The 15,668-nt window shown below is 53.4% G+C and overlaps 43 non-coding genes across 43 annotated transcripts; 19 read left to right on the top strand and 24 right to left on the bottom strand.

Moving 5' to 3' along the window:
* Positions 1-239: 239 nt before the first annotated feature.
* On the bottom strand, positions 240-311 carry Trnad-guc (transfer RNA aspartic acid (anticodon GUC)). Its single transcript has one exon. It is a non-coding gene; the product is annotated as a tRNA-Asp (tRNA).
* Positions 312-422: 111 nt separating this feature from the next.
* On the bottom strand, positions 423-514 carry Trnai-uau (transfer RNA isoleucine (anticodon UAU)). The gene is given in 2 exon segments: positions 423-458; positions 477-514. It is a non-coding gene; the product is annotated as a tRNA-Ile (tRNA).
* A 442-nt stretch (positions 515-956) lies between these two features.
* Positions 957-1,029, top strand: Trnar-acg (transfer RNA arginine (anticodon ACG)). Its single transcript has one exon. It is a non-coding gene; the product is annotated as a tRNA-Arg (tRNA).
* A 274-nt stretch (positions 1,030-1,303) lies between these two features.
* Positions 1,304-1,375, top strand: Trnam-cau (transfer RNA methionine (anticodon CAU)). The gene has a single exon. It is a non-coding gene; the product is annotated as a tRNA-Met (tRNA).
* Positions 1,376-1,614: 239 nt separating this feature from the next.
* Positions 1,615-1,686, bottom strand: Trnad-guc (transfer RNA aspartic acid (anticodon GUC)). Its single transcript has one exon. It is a non-coding gene; the product is annotated as a tRNA-Asp (tRNA).
* A 111-nt stretch (positions 1,687-1,797) lies between these two features.
* Trnai-uau (transfer RNA isoleucine (anticodon UAU)) lies at positions 1,798-1,889 on the bottom strand. Its single transcript is given in 2 exon segments — positions 1,798-1,833; positions 1,852-1,889. It is a non-coding gene; the product is annotated as a tRNA-Ile (tRNA).
* Positions 1,890-2,331: 442 nt separating this feature from the next.
* Positions 2,332-2,404, top strand: Trnar-acg (transfer RNA arginine (anticodon ACG)). The gene has a single exon. It is a non-coding gene; the product is annotated as a tRNA-Arg (tRNA).
* Positions 2,405-2,678: 274 nt separating this feature from the next.
* Positions 2,679-2,750, top strand: Trnam-cau (transfer RNA methionine (anticodon CAU)). Its single transcript has one exon. It is a non-coding gene; the product is annotated as a tRNA-Met (tRNA).
* A 239-nt stretch (positions 2,751-2,989) lies between these two features.
* On the bottom strand, positions 2,990-3,061 carry Trnad-guc (transfer RNA aspartic acid (anticodon GUC)). The gene has a single exon. It is a non-coding gene; the product is annotated as a tRNA-Asp (tRNA).
* A 111-nt stretch (positions 3,062-3,172) lies between these two features.
* Trnai-uau (transfer RNA isoleucine (anticodon UAU)) lies at positions 3,173-3,264 on the bottom strand. The gene is given in 2 exon segments: positions 3,173-3,208; positions 3,227-3,264. It is a non-coding gene; the product is annotated as a tRNA-Ile (tRNA).
* A 442-nt stretch (positions 3,265-3,706) lies between these two features.
* Positions 3,707-3,779, top strand: Trnar-acg (transfer RNA arginine (anticodon ACG)). Its single transcript has one exon. It is a non-coding gene; the product is annotated as a tRNA-Arg (tRNA).
* Positions 3,780-4,042: 263 nt separating this feature from the next.
* On the top strand, positions 4,043-4,114 carry Trnam-cau (transfer RNA methionine (anticodon CAU)). The gene has a single exon. It is a non-coding gene; the product is annotated as a tRNA-Met (tRNA).
* A 239-nt stretch (positions 4,115-4,353) lies between these two features.
* Trnad-guc (transfer RNA aspartic acid (anticodon GUC)) lies at positions 4,354-4,425 on the bottom strand. Its single transcript has one exon. It is a non-coding gene; the product is annotated as a tRNA-Asp (tRNA).
* A 111-nt stretch (positions 4,426-4,536) lies between these two features.
* Positions 4,537-4,628, bottom strand: Trnai-uau (transfer RNA isoleucine (anticodon UAU)). The gene is given in 2 exon segments: positions 4,537-4,572; positions 4,591-4,628. It is a non-coding gene; the product is annotated as a tRNA-Ile (tRNA).
* A 442-nt stretch (positions 4,629-5,070) lies between these two features.
* On the top strand, positions 5,071-5,143 carry Trnar-acg (transfer RNA arginine (anticodon ACG)). The gene has a single exon. It is a non-coding gene; the product is annotated as a tRNA-Arg (tRNA).
* A 263-nt stretch (positions 5,144-5,406) lies between these two features.
* Trnam-cau (transfer RNA methionine (anticodon CAU)) lies at positions 5,407-5,478 on the top strand. Its single transcript has one exon. It is a non-coding gene; the product is annotated as a tRNA-Met (tRNA).
* Positions 5,479-5,717: 239 nt separating this feature from the next.
* On the bottom strand, positions 5,718-5,789 carry Trnad-guc (transfer RNA aspartic acid (anticodon GUC)). Its single transcript has one exon. It is a non-coding gene; the product is annotated as a tRNA-Asp (tRNA).
* A 111-nt stretch (positions 5,790-5,900) lies between these two features.
* Positions 5,901-5,992, bottom strand: Trnai-uau (transfer RNA isoleucine (anticodon UAU)). The gene is given in 2 exon segments: positions 5,901-5,936; positions 5,955-5,992. It is a non-coding gene; the product is annotated as a tRNA-Ile (tRNA).
* Positions 5,993-6,434: 442 nt separating this feature from the next.
* Positions 6,435-6,507, top strand: Trnar-acg (transfer RNA arginine (anticodon ACG)). Its single transcript has one exon. It is a non-coding gene; the product is annotated as a tRNA-Arg (tRNA).
* Positions 6,508-6,770: 263 nt separating this feature from the next.
* Positions 6,771-6,842, top strand: Trnam-cau (transfer RNA methionine (anticodon CAU)). The gene has a single exon. It is a non-coding gene; the product is annotated as a tRNA-Met (tRNA).
* Positions 6,843-7,081: 239 nt separating this feature from the next.
* On the bottom strand, positions 7,082-7,153 carry Trnad-guc (transfer RNA aspartic acid (anticodon GUC)). Its single transcript has one exon. It is a non-coding gene; the product is annotated as a tRNA-Asp (tRNA).
* A 111-nt stretch (positions 7,154-7,264) lies between these two features.
* Trnai-uau (transfer RNA isoleucine (anticodon UAU)) lies at positions 7,265-7,356 on the bottom strand. Its single transcript is given in 2 exon segments — positions 7,265-7,300; positions 7,319-7,356. It is a non-coding gene; the product is annotated as a tRNA-Ile (tRNA).
* A 442-nt stretch (positions 7,357-7,798) lies between these two features.
* Trnar-acg (transfer RNA arginine (anticodon ACG)) lies at positions 7,799-7,871 on the top strand. The gene has a single exon. It is a non-coding gene; the product is annotated as a tRNA-Arg (tRNA).
* Positions 7,872-8,134: 263 nt separating this feature from the next.
* Trnam-cau (transfer RNA methionine (anticodon CAU)) lies at positions 8,135-8,206 on the top strand. Its single transcript has one exon. It is a non-coding gene; the product is annotated as a tRNA-Met (tRNA).
* A 239-nt stretch (positions 8,207-8,445) lies between these two features.
* Positions 8,446-8,517, bottom strand: Trnad-guc (transfer RNA aspartic acid (anticodon GUC)). The gene has a single exon. It is a non-coding gene; the product is annotated as a tRNA-Asp (tRNA).
* Positions 8,518-8,628: 111 nt separating this feature from the next.
* Positions 8,629-8,720, bottom strand: Trnai-uau (transfer RNA isoleucine (anticodon UAU)). Its single transcript is given in 2 exon segments — positions 8,629-8,664; positions 8,683-8,720. It is a non-coding gene; the product is annotated as a tRNA-Ile (tRNA).
* A 442-nt stretch (positions 8,721-9,162) lies between these two features.
* Trnar-acg (transfer RNA arginine (anticodon ACG)) lies at positions 9,163-9,235 on the top strand. Its single transcript has one exon. It is a non-coding gene; the product is annotated as a tRNA-Arg (tRNA).
* Positions 9,236-9,498: 263 nt separating this feature from the next.
* Positions 9,499-9,570, top strand: Trnam-cau (transfer RNA methionine (anticodon CAU)). Its single transcript has one exon. It is a non-coding gene; the product is annotated as a tRNA-Met (tRNA).
* A 236-nt stretch (positions 9,571-9,806) lies between these two features.
* Trnad-guc (transfer RNA aspartic acid (anticodon GUC)) lies at positions 9,807-9,878 on the bottom strand. The gene has a single exon. It is a non-coding gene; the product is annotated as a tRNA-Asp (tRNA).
* A 111-nt stretch (positions 9,879-9,989) lies between these two features.
* Positions 9,990-10,081, bottom strand: Trnai-uau (transfer RNA isoleucine (anticodon UAU)). The gene is given in 2 exon segments: positions 9,990-10,025; positions 10,044-10,081. It is a non-coding gene; the product is annotated as a tRNA-Ile (tRNA).
* Positions 10,082-10,523: 442 nt separating this feature from the next.
* Positions 10,524-10,596, top strand: Trnar-acg (transfer RNA arginine (anticodon ACG)). The gene has a single exon. It is a non-coding gene; the product is annotated as a tRNA-Arg (tRNA).
* Positions 10,597-10,859: 263 nt separating this feature from the next.
* On the top strand, positions 10,860-10,931 carry Trnam-cau (transfer RNA methionine (anticodon CAU)). The gene has a single exon. It is a non-coding gene; the product is annotated as a tRNA-Met (tRNA).
* Positions 10,932-11,170: 239 nt separating this feature from the next.
* On the bottom strand, positions 11,171-11,242 carry Trnad-guc (transfer RNA aspartic acid (anticodon GUC)). Its single transcript has one exon. It is a non-coding gene; the product is annotated as a tRNA-Asp (tRNA).
* A 111-nt stretch (positions 11,243-11,353) lies between these two features.
* Positions 11,354-11,445, bottom strand: Trnai-uau (transfer RNA isoleucine (anticodon UAU)). Its single transcript is given in 2 exon segments — positions 11,354-11,389; positions 11,408-11,445. It is a non-coding gene; the product is annotated as a tRNA-Ile (tRNA).
* A 778-nt stretch (positions 11,446-12,223) lies between these two features.
* Trnam-cau (transfer RNA methionine (anticodon CAU)) lies at positions 12,224-12,295 on the top strand. The gene has a single exon. It is a non-coding gene; the product is annotated as a tRNA-Met (tRNA).
* A 239-nt stretch (positions 12,296-12,534) lies between these two features.
* Trnad-guc (transfer RNA aspartic acid (anticodon GUC)) lies at positions 12,535-12,606 on the bottom strand. The gene has a single exon. It is a non-coding gene; the product is annotated as a tRNA-Asp (tRNA).
* A 111-nt stretch (positions 12,607-12,717) lies between these two features.
* On the bottom strand, positions 12,718-12,809 carry Trnai-uau (transfer RNA isoleucine (anticodon UAU)). The gene is given in 2 exon segments: positions 12,718-12,753; positions 12,772-12,809. It is a non-coding gene; the product is annotated as a tRNA-Ile (tRNA).
* A 789-nt stretch (positions 12,810-13,598) lies between these two features.
* Trnam-cau (transfer RNA methionine (anticodon CAU)) lies at positions 13,599-13,670 on the top strand. The gene has a single exon. It is a non-coding gene; the product is annotated as a tRNA-Met (tRNA).
* Positions 13,671-13,909: 239 nt separating this feature from the next.
* Positions 13,910-13,981, bottom strand: Trnad-guc (transfer RNA aspartic acid (anticodon GUC)). The gene has a single exon. It is a non-coding gene; the product is annotated as a tRNA-Asp (tRNA).
* Positions 13,982-14,092: 111 nt separating this feature from the next.
* Positions 14,093-14,184, bottom strand: Trnai-uau (transfer RNA isoleucine (anticodon UAU)). Its single transcript is given in 2 exon segments — positions 14,093-14,128; positions 14,147-14,184. It is a non-coding gene; the product is annotated as a tRNA-Ile (tRNA).
* A 789-nt stretch (positions 14,185-14,973) lies between these two features.
* Trnam-cau (transfer RNA methionine (anticodon CAU)) lies at positions 14,974-15,045 on the top strand. Its single transcript has one exon. It is a non-coding gene; the product is annotated as a tRNA-Met (tRNA).
* Positions 15,046-15,284: 239 nt separating this feature from the next.
* Trnad-guc (transfer RNA aspartic acid (anticodon GUC)) lies at positions 15,285-15,356 on the bottom strand. The gene has a single exon. It is a non-coding gene; the product is annotated as a tRNA-Asp (tRNA).
* A 111-nt stretch (positions 15,357-15,467) lies between these two features.
* Positions 15,468-15,559, bottom strand: Trnai-uau (transfer RNA isoleucine (anticodon UAU)). Its single transcript is given in 2 exon segments — positions 15,468-15,503; positions 15,522-15,559. It is a non-coding gene; the product is annotated as a tRNA-Ile (tRNA).
* Positions 15,560-15,668: the final 109 nt, after the last annotated feature.

The following is a 15,668-nucleotide window of genomic DNA, read 5'->3' as shown; positions in this document are numbered from 1 at the left end:
AAATTATTCTTTTTCTTGGGTGCTTCGAGCTCGATCATTAAGCCTGGTGTGCGCTGATTCAGCGTCAACAGCAAACCCTGTACGTTCTGAAACGACGACGACGTCGTCGTGTGAAGAATACGAGAAACACTTGCTAAGACGCAGAGTTTCTTACGATTCTGCAGCAACTACATTTCTCGATCACAACGTTAATGTCCTTTCGGGCCACACGTGCAACTTTCGCGATATAAAAATCGCACCTCCCCGGCGGGGAATCGAACCCCGGTCTCCCGCGTGACAGGCGGGGATACTAACCACTATACTACCGAGGAATACGCAATCGGTACTTATAATGCACGCACACTTATGTTTCTCAAGCAGGTGATACATCTCAAATCTAGCGTCCCGATGCTTTCAGAGTCAGCTGCTACGAAGTAAAAGTATGCCCCAGGTGAGGCTCGAACTCACAACCCCGGCATTGCTCACGGCTACTGCCTTATAAGTACCGTGCGCTAACCAATTGCGCCACTGGGGCTACAGCAGGGTGCTTTCAGTTAGCGGTATTCGCTTTGCTGCCATCCTGTTGTGGCTACAGACCCGTCATACGACCGTCACCTGCGGCCATACTGCGACTTTAGCACCTGGCTACGGATCCTTCATACGATTCTTGTTTCATATGCTACACTTGCAAGCATATCAACCGCTTGTCATCACCGAAAAATTGCAGAAAAACGCGCGCCTTGCCTTCTGCTACCTGTCCAACAGCGAGGGCAGATGTGTGGCAAGCTCTAAGCTATGCAGGCGCACCGTGGCCGAGCAGCTGGAGGAGAGATGCCTTCCTTGGCAGCTCCCTGCAGAGTGCGGAAGACCAGAATGGCCGCGCCGCCGTTGTCAGTGGACGACACGCAGTTGCAGAGCCACGGAGAACACGTTGCTCTGCGACGTGTACTCGCCTCATATTACGAAACGCCAGCTGTGGCCCTGTGGCGCAACGGATAACGCGTCTGACTACGGATCAGAAGATTCCAGGTTCGAATCCTGGCAGGGTCGGCATTTTGTTAGTTGCGGGCGCGTAGCTAGGCAGTGCATTCGAATGTTGCCACCTGCGTGGAGTGCAATGTCAATCCTGAGCATCTCGCAGCTGCATCTCGAGACGATCGTGGTAAATATCGCTTCTTGCAAGCGTCAGCGTAGCGACAGTCGAGCAAAGTCGAGACAAGTCAAGCTGAGAGATGTTGCACAGTTTATTAAACGGTACGCGACGCAGACAACGCTTTTCCAAGCGTCCCATGTCACGCACCGAAGAGGGCGCACGCCTCCACGCAGCAGAGTGGCGCAGTGGAAGCGTGCTGGGCCCATAACCCAGAGGTCCGTGGATCGAAACCACGCTCTGCTAAAATTATTCTTTTTCTTGGGTGCTTCGAGCTCGATCATTAAGCCTGGTGTGCGCTGATTCAGCGTCAACAGCAAACCCTGTACGTTCTGAAACGACGACGACGTCGTCGTGTGAAGAATACGAGAAACACTTGCTAAGACGCAGAGTTTCTTACGATTCTGCAGCAACTACATTTCTCGATCACAACGTTAATGTCCTTTCGGGCCACACGTGCAACTTTCGCGATATAAAAATCGCACCTCCCCGGCGGGGAATCGAACCCCGGTCTCCCGCGTGACAGGCGGGGATACTAACCACTATACTACCGAGGAATACGCAATCGGTACTTATAATGCACGCACACTTATGTTTCTCAAGCAGGTGATACATCTCAAATCTAGCGTCCCGATGCTTTCAGAGTCAGCTGCTACGAAGTAAATGTATGCCCCAGGTGAGGCTCGAACTCACAACCCCGGCATTGCTCACGGATACTGCCTTATAAGTACCGTGCGCTAACCAATTGCGCCACTGGGGCTACAGCAGGGTGCTTTCAGTTAGCGGTATTCGCTTTGCTGCCATCCTGTTGTGGCTACAGACCCGTCATACGACCGTCACCTGCGGCCATACTGCGACTTTAGCACCTGGCTACGGATCCTTCATACGATTCTTGTTTCATATGCTACACTTGCAAGCATATCAACCGCTTGTCATCACCGAAAAATTGCAGAAAAACGCGCGCCTTGCCTTCTGCTACCTGTCCAACAGCGAGGGCAGATGTGTGGCAAGCTCTAAGCTATGCAGGCGCACCGTGGCCGAGCAGCTGGAGGAGAGATGCCTTCCTTGGCAGCTCCCTGCAGAGTGCGGAAGACCAGAATGGCCGCGCCGCCGTTGTCAGTGGACGACACGCAGTTGCAGAGCCACGGAGAACACGTTGCTCTGCGACGTGTACTCGCCTCATATTACGAAACGCCAGCTGTGGCCCTGTGGCGCAACGGATAACGCGTCTGACTACGGATCAGAAGATTCCAGGTTCGAATCCTGGCAGGGTCGGCATTTTGTTAGTTGCGGGCGCGTAGCTAGGCAGTGCATTCGAATGTTGCCACCTGCGTGGAGTGCAATGTCAATCCTGAGCATCTCGCAGCTGCATCTCGAGACGATCGTGGTAAATATCGCTTCTTGCAAGCGTCAGCGTAGCGACAGTCGAGCAAAGTCGAGACAAGTCAAGCTGAGAGATGTTGCACAGTTTATTAAACGGTACGCGACGCAGACAACGCTTTTCCAAGCGTCCCATGTCACGCACCGAAGAGGGCGCACGCCTCCACGCAGCAGAGTGGCGCAGTGGAAGCGTGCTGGGCCCATAACCCAGAGGTCCGTGGATCGAAACCACGCTCTGCTAAAATTATTCTTTTTCTTGGGTGCTTCGAGCTCGATCATTAAGCCTGGTGTGCGCTGATTCAGCGTCAACAGCAAACCCTGTACGTTCTGAAACGACGACGACGTCGTCGTGTGAAGAATACGAGAAACACTTGCTAAGACGCAGAGTTTCTTACGATTCTGCAGCAACTACATTTCTCGATCACAACGTTAATGTCCTTTCGGGCCACACGTGCAACTTTCGCGATATAAAAATCGCACCTCCCCGGCGGGGAATCGAACCCCGGTCTCCCGCGTGACAGGCGGGGATACTAACCACTATACTACCGAGGAATACGCAATCGGTGCTTATAATGCACGCACACTTATGTTTCTCAAGCAGGTGATACATCTCAAATCTAGCGTCCCGATGCTTTCAGAGTCAGCTGCTACGAAGTAAAAGTATGCCCCAGGTGAGGCTCGAACTCACAACCCCGGCATTGCTCACGGCTACTGCCTTATAAGTACCGTGCGCTAACCAATTGCGCCACTGGGGCTACAGCAGGGTGCTTTCAGTTAGCGGTATTCGCTTTGCTGCCATCCTGTTGTGGCTACAGACCCGTCATACGACCGTCACCTGCGGCCATACTGCGACTTTAGCACCTGGCTACGGATCCTTCATACGATTCTTGTTTCATATGCTACACTTTCAAGCATATCAACCGCTTGTCATCACCGAAAAATTGCAGAAAAACGCGCGCCTTGCCTTCTGCTACCTGTCCAACAGCGAGGGCAGATGTGTGGCAAGCTCTAAGCTATGCAGGCGCACCGTGGCCGAGCAGCTGGAGGAGAGATGCCTTCCTTGGCAGCTCCCTGCAGAGTGCGGAAGACCAGAATGGCCGCGCCGCCGTTGTCAGTGGACGACACGCAGTTGCAGAGCCACGGAGAACACGTTGCTCTGCGACGTGTACCCGCCTCATATTACGAAACGCCAGCTGTGGCCCTGTGGCGCAACGGATAACGCGTCTGACTACGGATCAGAAGATTCCAGGTTCGAATCCTGGCAGGGTCGGCATTTTGTTAGTTGCGGGCGCGTAGCTAGGCAGTGCATTCGAATGTTGCCACCTGCGTGGAGTGCAATGTCAATCCTGAGCATCTCGCAGCTGCATCTCGAGACGATCGTGGTAAATATCGCTTCTTGCAAGCGTCAGCCGAGCAAAGTCGAGACAAGTCAAGCTGAGAGATGTTGCACAGTTTATTAAACGGTACGCGACGCAGACAACGCTTTTCCAAGCGTCCCATGTCACGCACCGAAGAGGGCGCACGCCTCCACGCAGCAGAGTGGCGCAGTGGAAGCGTGCTGGGCCCATAACCCAGAGGTCCGTGGATCGAAACCACGCTCTGCTAAAATTATTCTTTTTCTTGGGTGCTTCGAGCTCGATCATTAAGCCTGGTGTGCGCTGATTCAGCGTCAACAGCAAACCCTGTACGTTCTGAAACGACGACGACGTCGTCGTGTGAAGAATACGAGAAACACTTGCTAAGACGCAGAGTTTCTTACGATTCTGCAGCAACTACATTTCTCGATCACAACGTTAATGTCCTTTCGGGCCACACGTGCAACTTTCGCGATATAAAAATCGCACCTCCCCGGCGGGGAATCGAACCCCGGTCTCCCGCGTGACAGGCGGGGATACTAACCACTATACTACCGAGGAATACGCAATCGGTACTTATAATGCACGCACACTTATGTTTCTCAAGCAGGTGATACATCTCAAATCTAGCGTCCCGATGCTTTCAGAGTCAGCTGCTACGAAGTAAAAGTATGCCCCAGGTGAGGCTCGAACTCACAACCCCGGCATTGCTCACGGCTACTGCCTTATAAGTACCGTGCGCTAACCAATTGCGCCACTGGGGCTACAGCAGGGTGCTTTCAGTTAGCGGTATTCGCTTTGCTGCCATCCTGTTGTGGCTACAGACCCGTCATACGACCGTCACCTGCGGCCATACTGCGACTTTAGCACCTGGCTACGGATCCTTCATACGATTCTTGTTTCATATGCTACACTTGCAAGCATATCAACCGCTTGTCATCACCGAAAAATTGCAGAAAAACGCGCGCCTTGCCTTCTGCTACCTGTCCAACAGCGAGGGCAGATGTGTGGCAAGCTCTAAGCTATGCAGGCGCACCGTGGCCGAGTAGCTGGAGGAGAGATGCCTTCCTTGGCAGCTCCCTGCAGAGTGCGGAAGACCAGAATGGCCGCGCCGCCGTTGTCAGTGGACGACACGCAGTTGCAGAGCCACGGAGAACACGTTGCTCTGCGACGTGTACTCGCCTCATATTACGAAACGCCAGCTGTGGCCCTGTGGCGCAACGGATAACGCGTCTGACTACGGATCAGAAGATTCCAGGTTCGAATCCTGGCAGGGTCGGCATTTTGTTAGTTGCGGGCGCGTAGCTAGGCAGTGCATTCGAATGTTGCCACCTGCGTGGAGTGCAATGTCAATCCTGAGCATCTCGCAGCTGCATCTCGAGACGATCGTGGTAAATATCGCTTCTTGCAAGCGTCAGCCGAGCAAAGTCGAGACAAGTCAAGCTGAGAGATGTTGCACAGTTTATTAAACGGTACGCGACGCAGACAACGCTTTTCCAAGCGTCCCATGTCACGCACCGAAGAGGGCGCACGCCTCCACGCAGCAGAGTGGCGCAGTGGAAGCGTGCTGGGCCCATAACCCAGAGGTCCGTGGATCGAAACCACGCTCTGCTAAAATTATTCTTTTTCTTGGGTGCTTCGAGCTCGATCATTAAGCCTGGTGTGCGCTGATTCAGCGTCAACAGCAAACCCTGTACGTTCTGAAACGACGACGACGTCGTCGTGTGAAGAATACGAGAAACACTTGCTAAGACGCAGAGTTTCTTACGATTCTGCAGCAACTACATTTCTCGATCACAACGTTAATGTCCTTTCGGGCCACACGTGCAACTTTCGCGATATAAAAATCGCACCTCCCCGGCGGGGAATCGAACCCCGGTCTCCCGCGTGACAGGCGGGGATACTAACCACTATACTACCGAGGAATACGCAATCGGTACTTATAATGCACGCACACTTATGTTTCTCAAGCAGGTGATACATCTCAAATCTAGCGTCCCGATGCTTTCAGAGTCAGCTGCTACGAAGTAAAAGTATGCCCCAGGTGAGGCTCGAACTCACAACCCCGGCATTGCTCACGGCTACTGCCTTATAAGTACCGTGCGCTAACCAATTGCGCCACTGGGGCTACAGCAGGGTGCTTTCAGTTAGCGGTATTCGCTTTGCTGCCATCCTGTTGTGGCTACAGACCCGTCATACGACCGTCACCTGCGGCCATACTGCGACTTTAGCACCTGGCTACGGATCCTTCATACGATTCTTGTTTCATATGCTACACTTGCAAGCATATCAACCGCTTGTCATCACCGAAAAATTCCAGAAAAACGCGCGCCTTGCCTTCTGCTACCTGTCCAACAGCGAGGGCAGATGTGTGGCAAGCTCTAAGCTATGCAGGCGCACCGTGGCCGAGCAGCTGGAGGAGAGATGCCTTCCTTGGCAGCTCCCTGCAGAGTGCGGAAGACCAGAATGGCCGCGCCGCCGTTGTCAGTGGACGACACGCAGTTGCAGAGCCACGGAGAACACGTTGCTCTGCGACGTGTACTCGCCTCATATTACGAAACGCCAGCTGTGGCCCTGTGGCGCAACGGATAACGCGTCTGACTACGGATCAGAAGATTCCAGGTTCGAATCCTGGCAGGGTCGGCATTTTGTTAGTTGCGGGCGCGTAGCTAGGCAGTGCATTCGAATGTTGCCACCTGCGTGGAGTGCAATGTCAATCCTGAGCATCTCGCAGCTGCATCTCGAGACGATCGTGGTAAATATCGCTTCTTGCAAGCGTCAGCCGAGCAAAGTCGAGACAAGTCAAGCTGAGAGATGTTGCACAGTTTATTAAACGGTACGCGACGCAGACAACGCTTTTCCAAGCGTCCCATGTCACGCACCGAAGAGGGCGCACGCCTCCACGCAGCAGAGTGGCGCAGTGGAAGCGTGCTGGGCCCATAACCCAGAGGTCCGTGGATCGAAACCACGCTCTGCTAAAATTATTCTTTTTCTTGGGTGCTTCGAGCTCGATCATTAAGCCTGGTGTGCGCTGATTCAGCGTCAACAGCAAACCCTGTACGTTCTGAAACGACGACGACGTCGTCGTGTGAAGAATACGAGAAACACTTGCTAAGACGCAGAGTTTCTTACGATTCTGCAGCAACTACATTTCTCGATCACAACGTTAATGTCCTTTCGGGCCACACGTGCAACTTTCGCGATATAAAAATCGCACCTCCCCGGCGGGGAATCGAACCCCGGTCTCCCGCGTGACAGGCGGGGATACTAACCACTATACTACCGAGGAATACGCAATCGGTACTTATAATGCACGCACACTTATGTTTCTCAAGCAGGTGATACATCTCAAATCTAGCGTCCCGATGCTTTCAGAGTCAGCTGCTACGAAGTAAAAGTATGCCCCAGGTGAGGCTCGAACTCACAACCCCGGCATTGCTCACGGCTACTGCCTTATAAGTACCGTGCGCTAACCAATTGCGCCACTGGGGCTACAGCAGGGTGCTTTCAGTTAGCGGTATTCGCTTTGCTGCCATCCTGTTGTGGCTACAGACCCGTCATACGACCGTCACCTGCGGCCATACTGCGACTTTAGCACCTGGCTACGGATCCTTCATACGATTCTTGTTTCATATGCTACACTTGCAAGCATATCAACCGCTTGTCATCACCGAAAAATTGCAGAAAAACGCGCGCCTTGCCTTCTGCTACCTGTCCAACAGCGAGGGCAGATGTGTGGCAAGCTCTAAGCTATGCAGGCGCACCGTGGCCGAGTAGCTGGAGGAGAGATGCCTTCCTTGGCAGCTCCCTGCAGAGTGCGGAAGACCAGAATGGCCGCGCCGCCGTTGTCAGTGGACGACACGCAGTTGCAGAGCCACGGAGAACACGTTGCTCTGCGACGTGTACTCGCCTCATATTACGAAACGCCAGCTGTGGCCCTGTGGCGCAACGGATAACGCGTCTGACTACGGATCAGAAGATTCCAGGTTCGAATCCTGGCAAGGTCGGCATTTTGATAGTTGCGGGCGCGTAGCTAGGCAGTGCATTCGAATGTTGCCACCTGCGTGGAGTGCAATGTCAATCCTGAGCATCTCGCAGCTGCATCTCGAGACGATCGTGGTAAATATCGCTTCTTGCAAGCGTCAGCCGAGCAAAGTCGAGACAAGTCAAGCTGAGAGATGTTGCACAGTTTATTAAACGGTACGCGACGCAGACAACGCTTTTCCAAGCGTCCCATGTCACGCACCGAAGAGGGCGCACGCCTCCACGCAGCAGAGTGGCGCAGTGGAAGCGTGCTGGGCCCATAACCCAGAGGTCCGTGGATCGAAACCACGCTCTGCTAAAATTATTCTTTTTCTTGGGTGCTTCGAGCTCGATCATTAAGCCTGGTGTGCGCTGATTCAGCGTCAACAGCAAACCCTGTACGTTCTGGAACGACGACGACGTCGTCGTGTGAAGAATACGAGAAACACTTGCTAAGACGCAGAGTTTCTTACGATTCTGCAGCAACTACATTTCTCGATCACAACGTTAATGTCCTTTCGGGCCACACGTGCAACTTTCGCGATATAAAATTCGCACCTCCCCGGCGGGGAATCGAACCCCGGTCTCCCGCGTGACAGGCGGGGATACTAACCACTATACTACCGAGGAATACGCAATCGGTACTTATAATGCACGCACACTTATGTTTCTCAAGCAGGTGATACATCTCAAATCTAGCGTCCCGATGCTTTCAGAGTCAGCTGCTACGAAGTAAAAGTATGCCCCAGGTGAGGCTCGAACTCACAACCCCGGCATTGCTCACGGCTACTGCCTTATAAGTACCGTGCGCTAACCAATTGCGCCACTGGGGCTACAGCAGGGTGCTTTCAGTTAGCGGTATTCGCTTTGCTGCCATCCTGTTGTGGCTACAGACCCGTCATACGACCGTCACCTGCGGCCATACTGCGACTTTAGCACCTGGCTACGGATCCTTCATACGATTCTTGTTTCATATGCTACACTTGCAAGCATATCAACCGCTTGTCATCACCGAAAAATTGCAGAAAAACGCGCGCCTTGCCTTCTGCTACCTGTCCAACAGCGAGGGCAGATGTGTGGCAAGCTCTAAGCTATGCAGGCGCACCGTGGCCGAGCAGCTGGAGGAGAGATGCCTTCCTTGGCAGCTCCCTGCAGAGTGCGGAAGACCAGAATGGCCGCGCCGCCGTTGTCAGTGGACGACACGCAGTTGCAGAGCCACGGAGAACACGTTGCTCTGCGACGTGTACTCGCCTCATATTACGAAACGCCAGCTGTGGCACTGTGGCGCAACGGATAACGCGTCTGACTACGGATCAGAAGATTCCAGGTTCGAATCCTGGCAGGGTCGGCATTTTGTTAGTTGCGGGCGCGTAGCTAGGCAGTGCATTCGAATGTTGCCACCTGCGTGGAGTGCAATGTCAATCCTGAGCATCTCGCAGCTGCATCTCGAGACGATCGTGGTAAATATCGCTTCTTGCAAGCGTCAGCCGAGCAAAGTCGAGACAAGTCAAGCTGAGAGATGTTGCACAGTTTATTAAACGGTACGCGACGCAGACAACGCTTTTCCAAGCGTCCCATGTCACGCACCGAAGAGGGCGCACGCCTCCACGCAGCAGAGTGGCGCAGTGGAAGCGTGCTGGGCCCATAACCCAGAGGTCCGTGGATCGAAACCACGCTCTGCTAAAATTATTCTTTTTCTTGGGTGCTTCGAGCTCGATCATTAAGCCTGGTGTGCGCTGATTCAGCGTCAACAGCAAACCCTGTACGTTCTGAAACGACGACGACGTCGTCGTGTGAAGAATACGAGAAACACTTGCTAAGACGCAGAGTTTCTTACGATTCTGCAGCAACTACATTTCTCGATCACAACGTTAATGTCCTTTCGGGCCACACGTGCAACTTTCGCGATATAATCGCACCTCCCCGGCGGGGAATCGAACCCCGGTCTCCCGCGTGACAGGCGGGGATACTAACCACTATACTACCGAGGAATACGCAATCGGTACTTATAATGCACGCACACTTATGTTTCTCAAGCAGGTGATACATCTCAAATCTAGCGTCCCGATGCTTTCAGAGTCAGCTGCTACGAAGTAAAAGTATGCCCCAGGTGAGGCTCGAACTCACAACCCCGGCATTGCTCACGGCTACTGCCTTATAAGTACCGTGCGCTAACCAATTGCGCCACTGGGGCTACAGCAGGGTGCTTTCAGTTAGCGGTATTCGCTTTGCTGCCATCCTGTTGTGGCTACAGACCCGTCATACGACCGTCACCTGCGGCCATACTGCGACTTTAGCACCTGGCTACGGATCCTTCATACGATTCTTGTTTCATATGCTACACTTGCAAGCATATCAACCGCTTGTCATCACCGAAAAATTGCAGAAAAACGCGCGCCTTGCCTTCTGCTACCTGTCCAACAGCGAGGGCAGATGTGTGGCAAGCTCTAAGCTATGCAGGCGCACCGTGGCCGCGTAGCTGGAGGAGAGATGCCTTCCTTGGCAGCTCCCTGCAGAGTGCGGAAGACCAGAATGGCCGCGCCGCCGTTGTCAGTGGACGACACGCAGTTGCAGAGCCACGGAGAACACGTTGCTCTGCGACGTGTACTCGCCTCATATTACGAAACGCCAGCTGTGGCCCTGTGGCGCAACGGATAACGCGTCTGACTACGGATCAGAAGATTCCAGGTTCGAATCCTGGCAGGGTCGGCATTTTGTTAGTTGCGGGCGCGTAGCTAGGCAGTGCATTCGAATGTTGCCACCTGCGTGGAGTGCAATGTCAATCCTGAGCATCTCGCAGCTGCATCTCGAGACGATCGTGGTAAATATCGCTTCTTGCAAGCGTCAGCCGAGCAAAGTCGAGACAAGTCAAGCTGAGAGATGTTGCACAGTTTATTAAACGGTACGCGACGCAGACAACGCTTTTCCAAGCGTCCCATGTCACGCACCGAAGAGGGCGCACGCCTCCACGCAGCAGAGTGGCGCAGTGGAAGCGTGCTGGGCCCATAACCCAGAGGTCCGTGGATCGAAACCACGCTCTGCTAAAATTATTCTTTTTCTTGGGTGCTTCGAGCTCGATCATTAAGCCTGGTGTGCGCTGATTCAGCGTCAACAGCAAACCCTGTACGTTCTGAAACGACGACGACGTCGTCGTGTGAAGAATACGAGAAACACTTGCTAAGACGCAGAGTTTCTTACGATTCTGCAGCAACTACATTTCTCGATCACAACGTTAATGTCCTTTCGGGCCACACGTGCAACTTTCGCGATATAAAAATCGCACCTCCCCGGCGGGGAATCGAACCCCGGTCTCCCGCGTGACAGGCGGGGATACTAACCACTATACTACCGAGGAATACGCAATCGGTACTTATAATGCACGCACACTTATGTTTCTCAAGCAGGTGATACATCTCAAATCTAGCGTCCCGATGCTTTCAGAGTCAGCTGCTACGAAGTAAAAGTATGCCCCAGGTGAGGCTCGAACTCACAACCCCGGCATTGCTCACGGCTACTGCCTTATAAGTACCGTGCGCTAACCAATTGCGCCACTGGGGCTACAGCAGGGTGCTTTCAGTTAGCGGTATTCGCTTTGCTGCCATCCTGTTGTGGCTACAGACCCGTCATACGACCGTCACCTGCGGCCATACTGCGACTTTAGCACCTGGCTACGGATCCTTCATACGATTCTTGTTTCATATGCTACACTTGCAAGCATATCAACCGCTTGTCATCACCGAAAAATTGCAGAAAAACGCGCGCCTTGCCTTCTGCTACCTGTCCAACAGCGAGGGCAGATGTGTGGCAAGCTCTAAGCTATGCAGGCGCACCGTGGCCGAGTAGCTGGAGGAGAGATGCCTTCCTTGGCAGCTCCCTGCAGAGTGCGGAAGACCAGAATGGCCGCGCCGCCGTTGTCAGTGGACGACACGCAGTTGCAGAGCCACGGAGAACACGTTGCTCTGCGACGTGTACTCGCCTCATATTACGAAACGCCAGCTGTGGCCCTTTGCCGCAACGGATAACGCGTCTGACTACGGATCAGAAGATTCCAGGTTCGAATCCTGGCAGGGTCGGCATTTTGTTAGTTGCGGGCGCGTAGCTAGGCAGTGCATTCGAATGTTGCCACCTGCGTGGAGTGCAATGTCAATCCTGAGCATCTCGCAGCTGCATCTCGAGACGATCGTGGTAAATATCGCTTCTTGCAAGCGTCAGCCGAGCAAAGTCGAGACAAGTCAAGCTGAGAGATGTTGCACAGTTTATTAAACGGTACGCGACGCAGACAACGCTTTTCCAAGCGTCCCATGTCACGCACCGAAGAGGGCGCACGCCTGCACGCAGCAGAGTGGCGCAGTGGAAGCGTGCTGGGCCCATAACCCAGAGGTCCGTGGATCGAAACCACGCTCTGCTAAAATTATTCTTTTTCTTGGGTGCTTCGAGCTCGATCATTAAGCCTGGTGTGCGCTGATTCAGCGTCAACAGCAAACCCTGTACGTTCTGAAACGACGACGACGTCGTCGTGTGAAGAATACGAGAAACACTTGCTAAGACGCAGAGTTTCTTACGATTCTGCAGCAACTACATTTCTCGATCACAACGTTAATGTCCTTTCGGGCCACACGTGCAACTTTCGCGATATAAAAATCGCACCTCCCCGGCGGGGAATCGAACCCCGGTCTCCCGCGTGACAGGCGGGGATACTAACCACTATACTACCGAGGAATACGCAATCGGTACTTATAATGCACGCACACTTATGTTTCTCAAGCAGGTGATACATCTCAAATCTAGCGTCCCGATGCTTTCAGAGTCAGCTGCTACGAAGTAAAAGTATGCCCCAGGTGAGGCTCGAACTCACAACCCCGGCATTGCTCACGGCTACTGCCTTATAAGTACCGTGCGCTAACCAATTGCGCCACTGGGGCTACAGCAGGGTGCTTTCAGTTAGCGGTATTCGCTTTGCTGCCATCCTGTTGTGGCTACAGACCCGTCATACGACCGTCACCTGCGGCCATACTGCGACTTTAGCACCTGGCTACGGATCCTTCATACGATTCTTGTTTCATATGCTACACTTGCAAGCATATCAACCGCTTGTCATCACCGAAAAATTGCAGAAAAACGCGCGCCTTGCCTTCTGCTACCTGTCCAACAGCGAGGGCAGATGTGTGGCAAGCTCTAAGCTATGCAGGCGCACCGTGGCCGAGTAGCTGGAGGAGAGATGCCTTCCTTGGCAGCTCCCTGCAGAGTGCGGAAGACCAGAATGGCCGCGCCGCCGTTGTCAGTGGACGACACGCAGTTGCAGAGCCACGGAGAACACGTTGCTCTGCGACGTGTACTCGCCTCATATTACGAAACGCCAGCTGTGGCCCTTTGCCGCAACGGATAACGCGTCTGACTACGGATCAGAAGATTCCAGGTTCGAATCCTGGCAGGGTCGGCATTTTGTTAGTTGCGGGCGCGTAGCTAGGCAGTGCATTCGAATGTTGCCACCTGCGTGGAGTGCAATGTCAATCCTGAGCATCTCGCAGCTGCATCTCGAGACGATCGTGGTAAATATCGCTTCTTGCAAGCGTCAGCGTAGCGACAGTCGAGCAAAGTCGAGACAAGTCAAGCTGAGAGATGTTGCACAGTTTATTAAACGGTACGCGACGCAGACAACGCTTTTCCAAGCGTCCCATGTCACGCACTGAAGAGGGCGCACGCCTCCACGCAGCAGAGTGGCGCAGTGGAAGCGTGCTGGGCCCATAACCCAGAGGTCCGTGGATCGAAACCACGCTCTGCTAAAATTATTCTTTTTCTTGGGTGCTTCGAGCTCGATCATTAAGCCTGGTGTGCGCTGATTCAGCGTCAACAGCAAACCCTGTACGTTCTGAAACGACGACGACGTCGTCGTGTGAAGAATACGAGAAACACTTGCTAAGACGCAGAGTTTCTTACGATTCTGCAGCAACTACATTTCTCGATCACAACGTTAATGTCCTTTCGGGCCACACGTGCAACTTTCGCGATATAAAAATCGCACCTCCCCGGCGGGGAATCGAACCCCGGTCTCCCGCGTGACAGGCGGGGATACTAACCACTATACTACCGAGGAATACGCAATCGGTACTTATAATGCACGCACACTTATGTTTCTCAAGCAGGTGATACATCTCAAATCTAGCGTCCCGATGCTTTCAGAGTCAGCTGCTACGAAGTAAAAGTATGCCCCAGGTGAGGCTCGAACTCACAACCCCGGCATTGCTCACGGCTACTGCCTTATAAGTACCGTGCGCTAACCAATTGCGCCACTGGGGCTACAGCAGGGTGCTTTCAGTTAGCGGTATTCGCTTTGCTGCCATCCTGTTGTGGCTACAGACCCGTCATACGACCGTCACCTGCGGCCATACTGCGACTTTAGCACCTGGCTACGGATCCTTCATACGATTCTTGTTTCATATGCTACACTTGCAAGCATATCAACCGCTTGTCATCACCGAAAAATTGCAGAAAAACGCGCGCCTTGCCTTCTGCTACCTGTCCAACAGCGTGGGCAGATGTGTGGCAAGCTCTAAGCTATGCAGGCGCACCGTGGCCGAGTAGCTGGAGGAGAGATGCCTTCCTTGGCAGCTCCCTGCAGAGTGCGGAAGACCAGAATGGCCGCGCCGCCGTTGTCAGTGGACGACACGCAGTTGCAGAGCCACGGAGAACACGTTGCTCTGCGACGTGTACTCGCCTCATATTACAAAACGCCAGCTGTGGCCCTTTGCCGCAACGGATAACGCGTCTGACTACGGATCAGAAGATTCCAGGTTCGAATCCTGGCAGGGTCGGCATTTTGTTAGTTGCGGGCGCGTAGCTAGGCAGTGCATTCGAATGTTGCCACCTGCGTGGAGTGCAATGTCAATCCTGAGCATCTCGCAGCTGCATCTCGAGACGATCGTGGTAAATATCGCTTCTTGCAAGCGTCAGCGTAGCGACAGTCGAGCAAAGTCGAGACAAGTCAAGCTGAGAGATGTTGCACAGTTTATTAAACGGTACGCGACGCAGACAACGCTTTTCCAAGCGTCCCATGTCACGCACCGAAGAGGGCGCACGCCTGCACGCAGCAGAGTGGCGCAGTGGAAGCGTGCTGGGCCCATAACCCAGAGGTCCGTGGATCGAAACCACGCTCTGCTAAAATTATTCTTTTTCTTGGGTGCTTCGAGCTCGATCATTAAGCCTGGTGTGCGCTGATTCAGCGTCAACAGCAAACCCTGTACGTTCTGAAACGACGACGACGTCGTCGTGTGAAGAATACGAGAAACACTTGCTAAGACGCAGAGTTTCTTACGATTCTGCAGCAACTACATTTCTCGATCACAACGTTAATGTCCTTTCGGGCCACACGTGCAACTTTCGCGATATAAAAATCGCACCTCCCCGGCGGGGAATCGAACCCCGGTCTCCCGCGTGACAGGCGGGGATACTAACCACTATACTACCGAGGAATACGCAATCGGTACTTATAATGCACGCACACTTATGTTTCTCAAGCAGGTGATACATCTCAAATCTAGCGTCCCGATGCTTTCAGAGTCAGCTGCTACGAAGTAAAAGTATGCCCCAGGTGAGGCTCGAACTCACAACCCCGGCATTGCTCACGGCTACTGCCTTATAAGTACCGTGCGCTAACCAATTGCGCCACTGGGGCTACAGCAGGGTGCTTTCAGTTAGCGGTATTCGCTTTGCTGCCATCCTGTTGTGGCTACAGACCCGTCATACGACCGTCACCTGCGGCCATACTGCGACTTTAGCACCTG

This window comes from Schistocerca cancellata, chromosome 9 (assembly GCF_023864275.1).
Source record: "Schistocerca cancellata isolate TAMUIC-IGC-003103 chromosome 9, iqSchCanc2.1, whole genome shotgun sequence".
Classification (NCBI taxonomy): Eukaryota; Metazoa; Arthropoda; class Insecta; order Orthoptera; family Acrididae; genus Schistocerca; species Schistocerca cancellata.
Note: the sequence above shows the minus strand (reverse complement) of the source record. Positions and strands in the feature narration are given on the sequence as shown.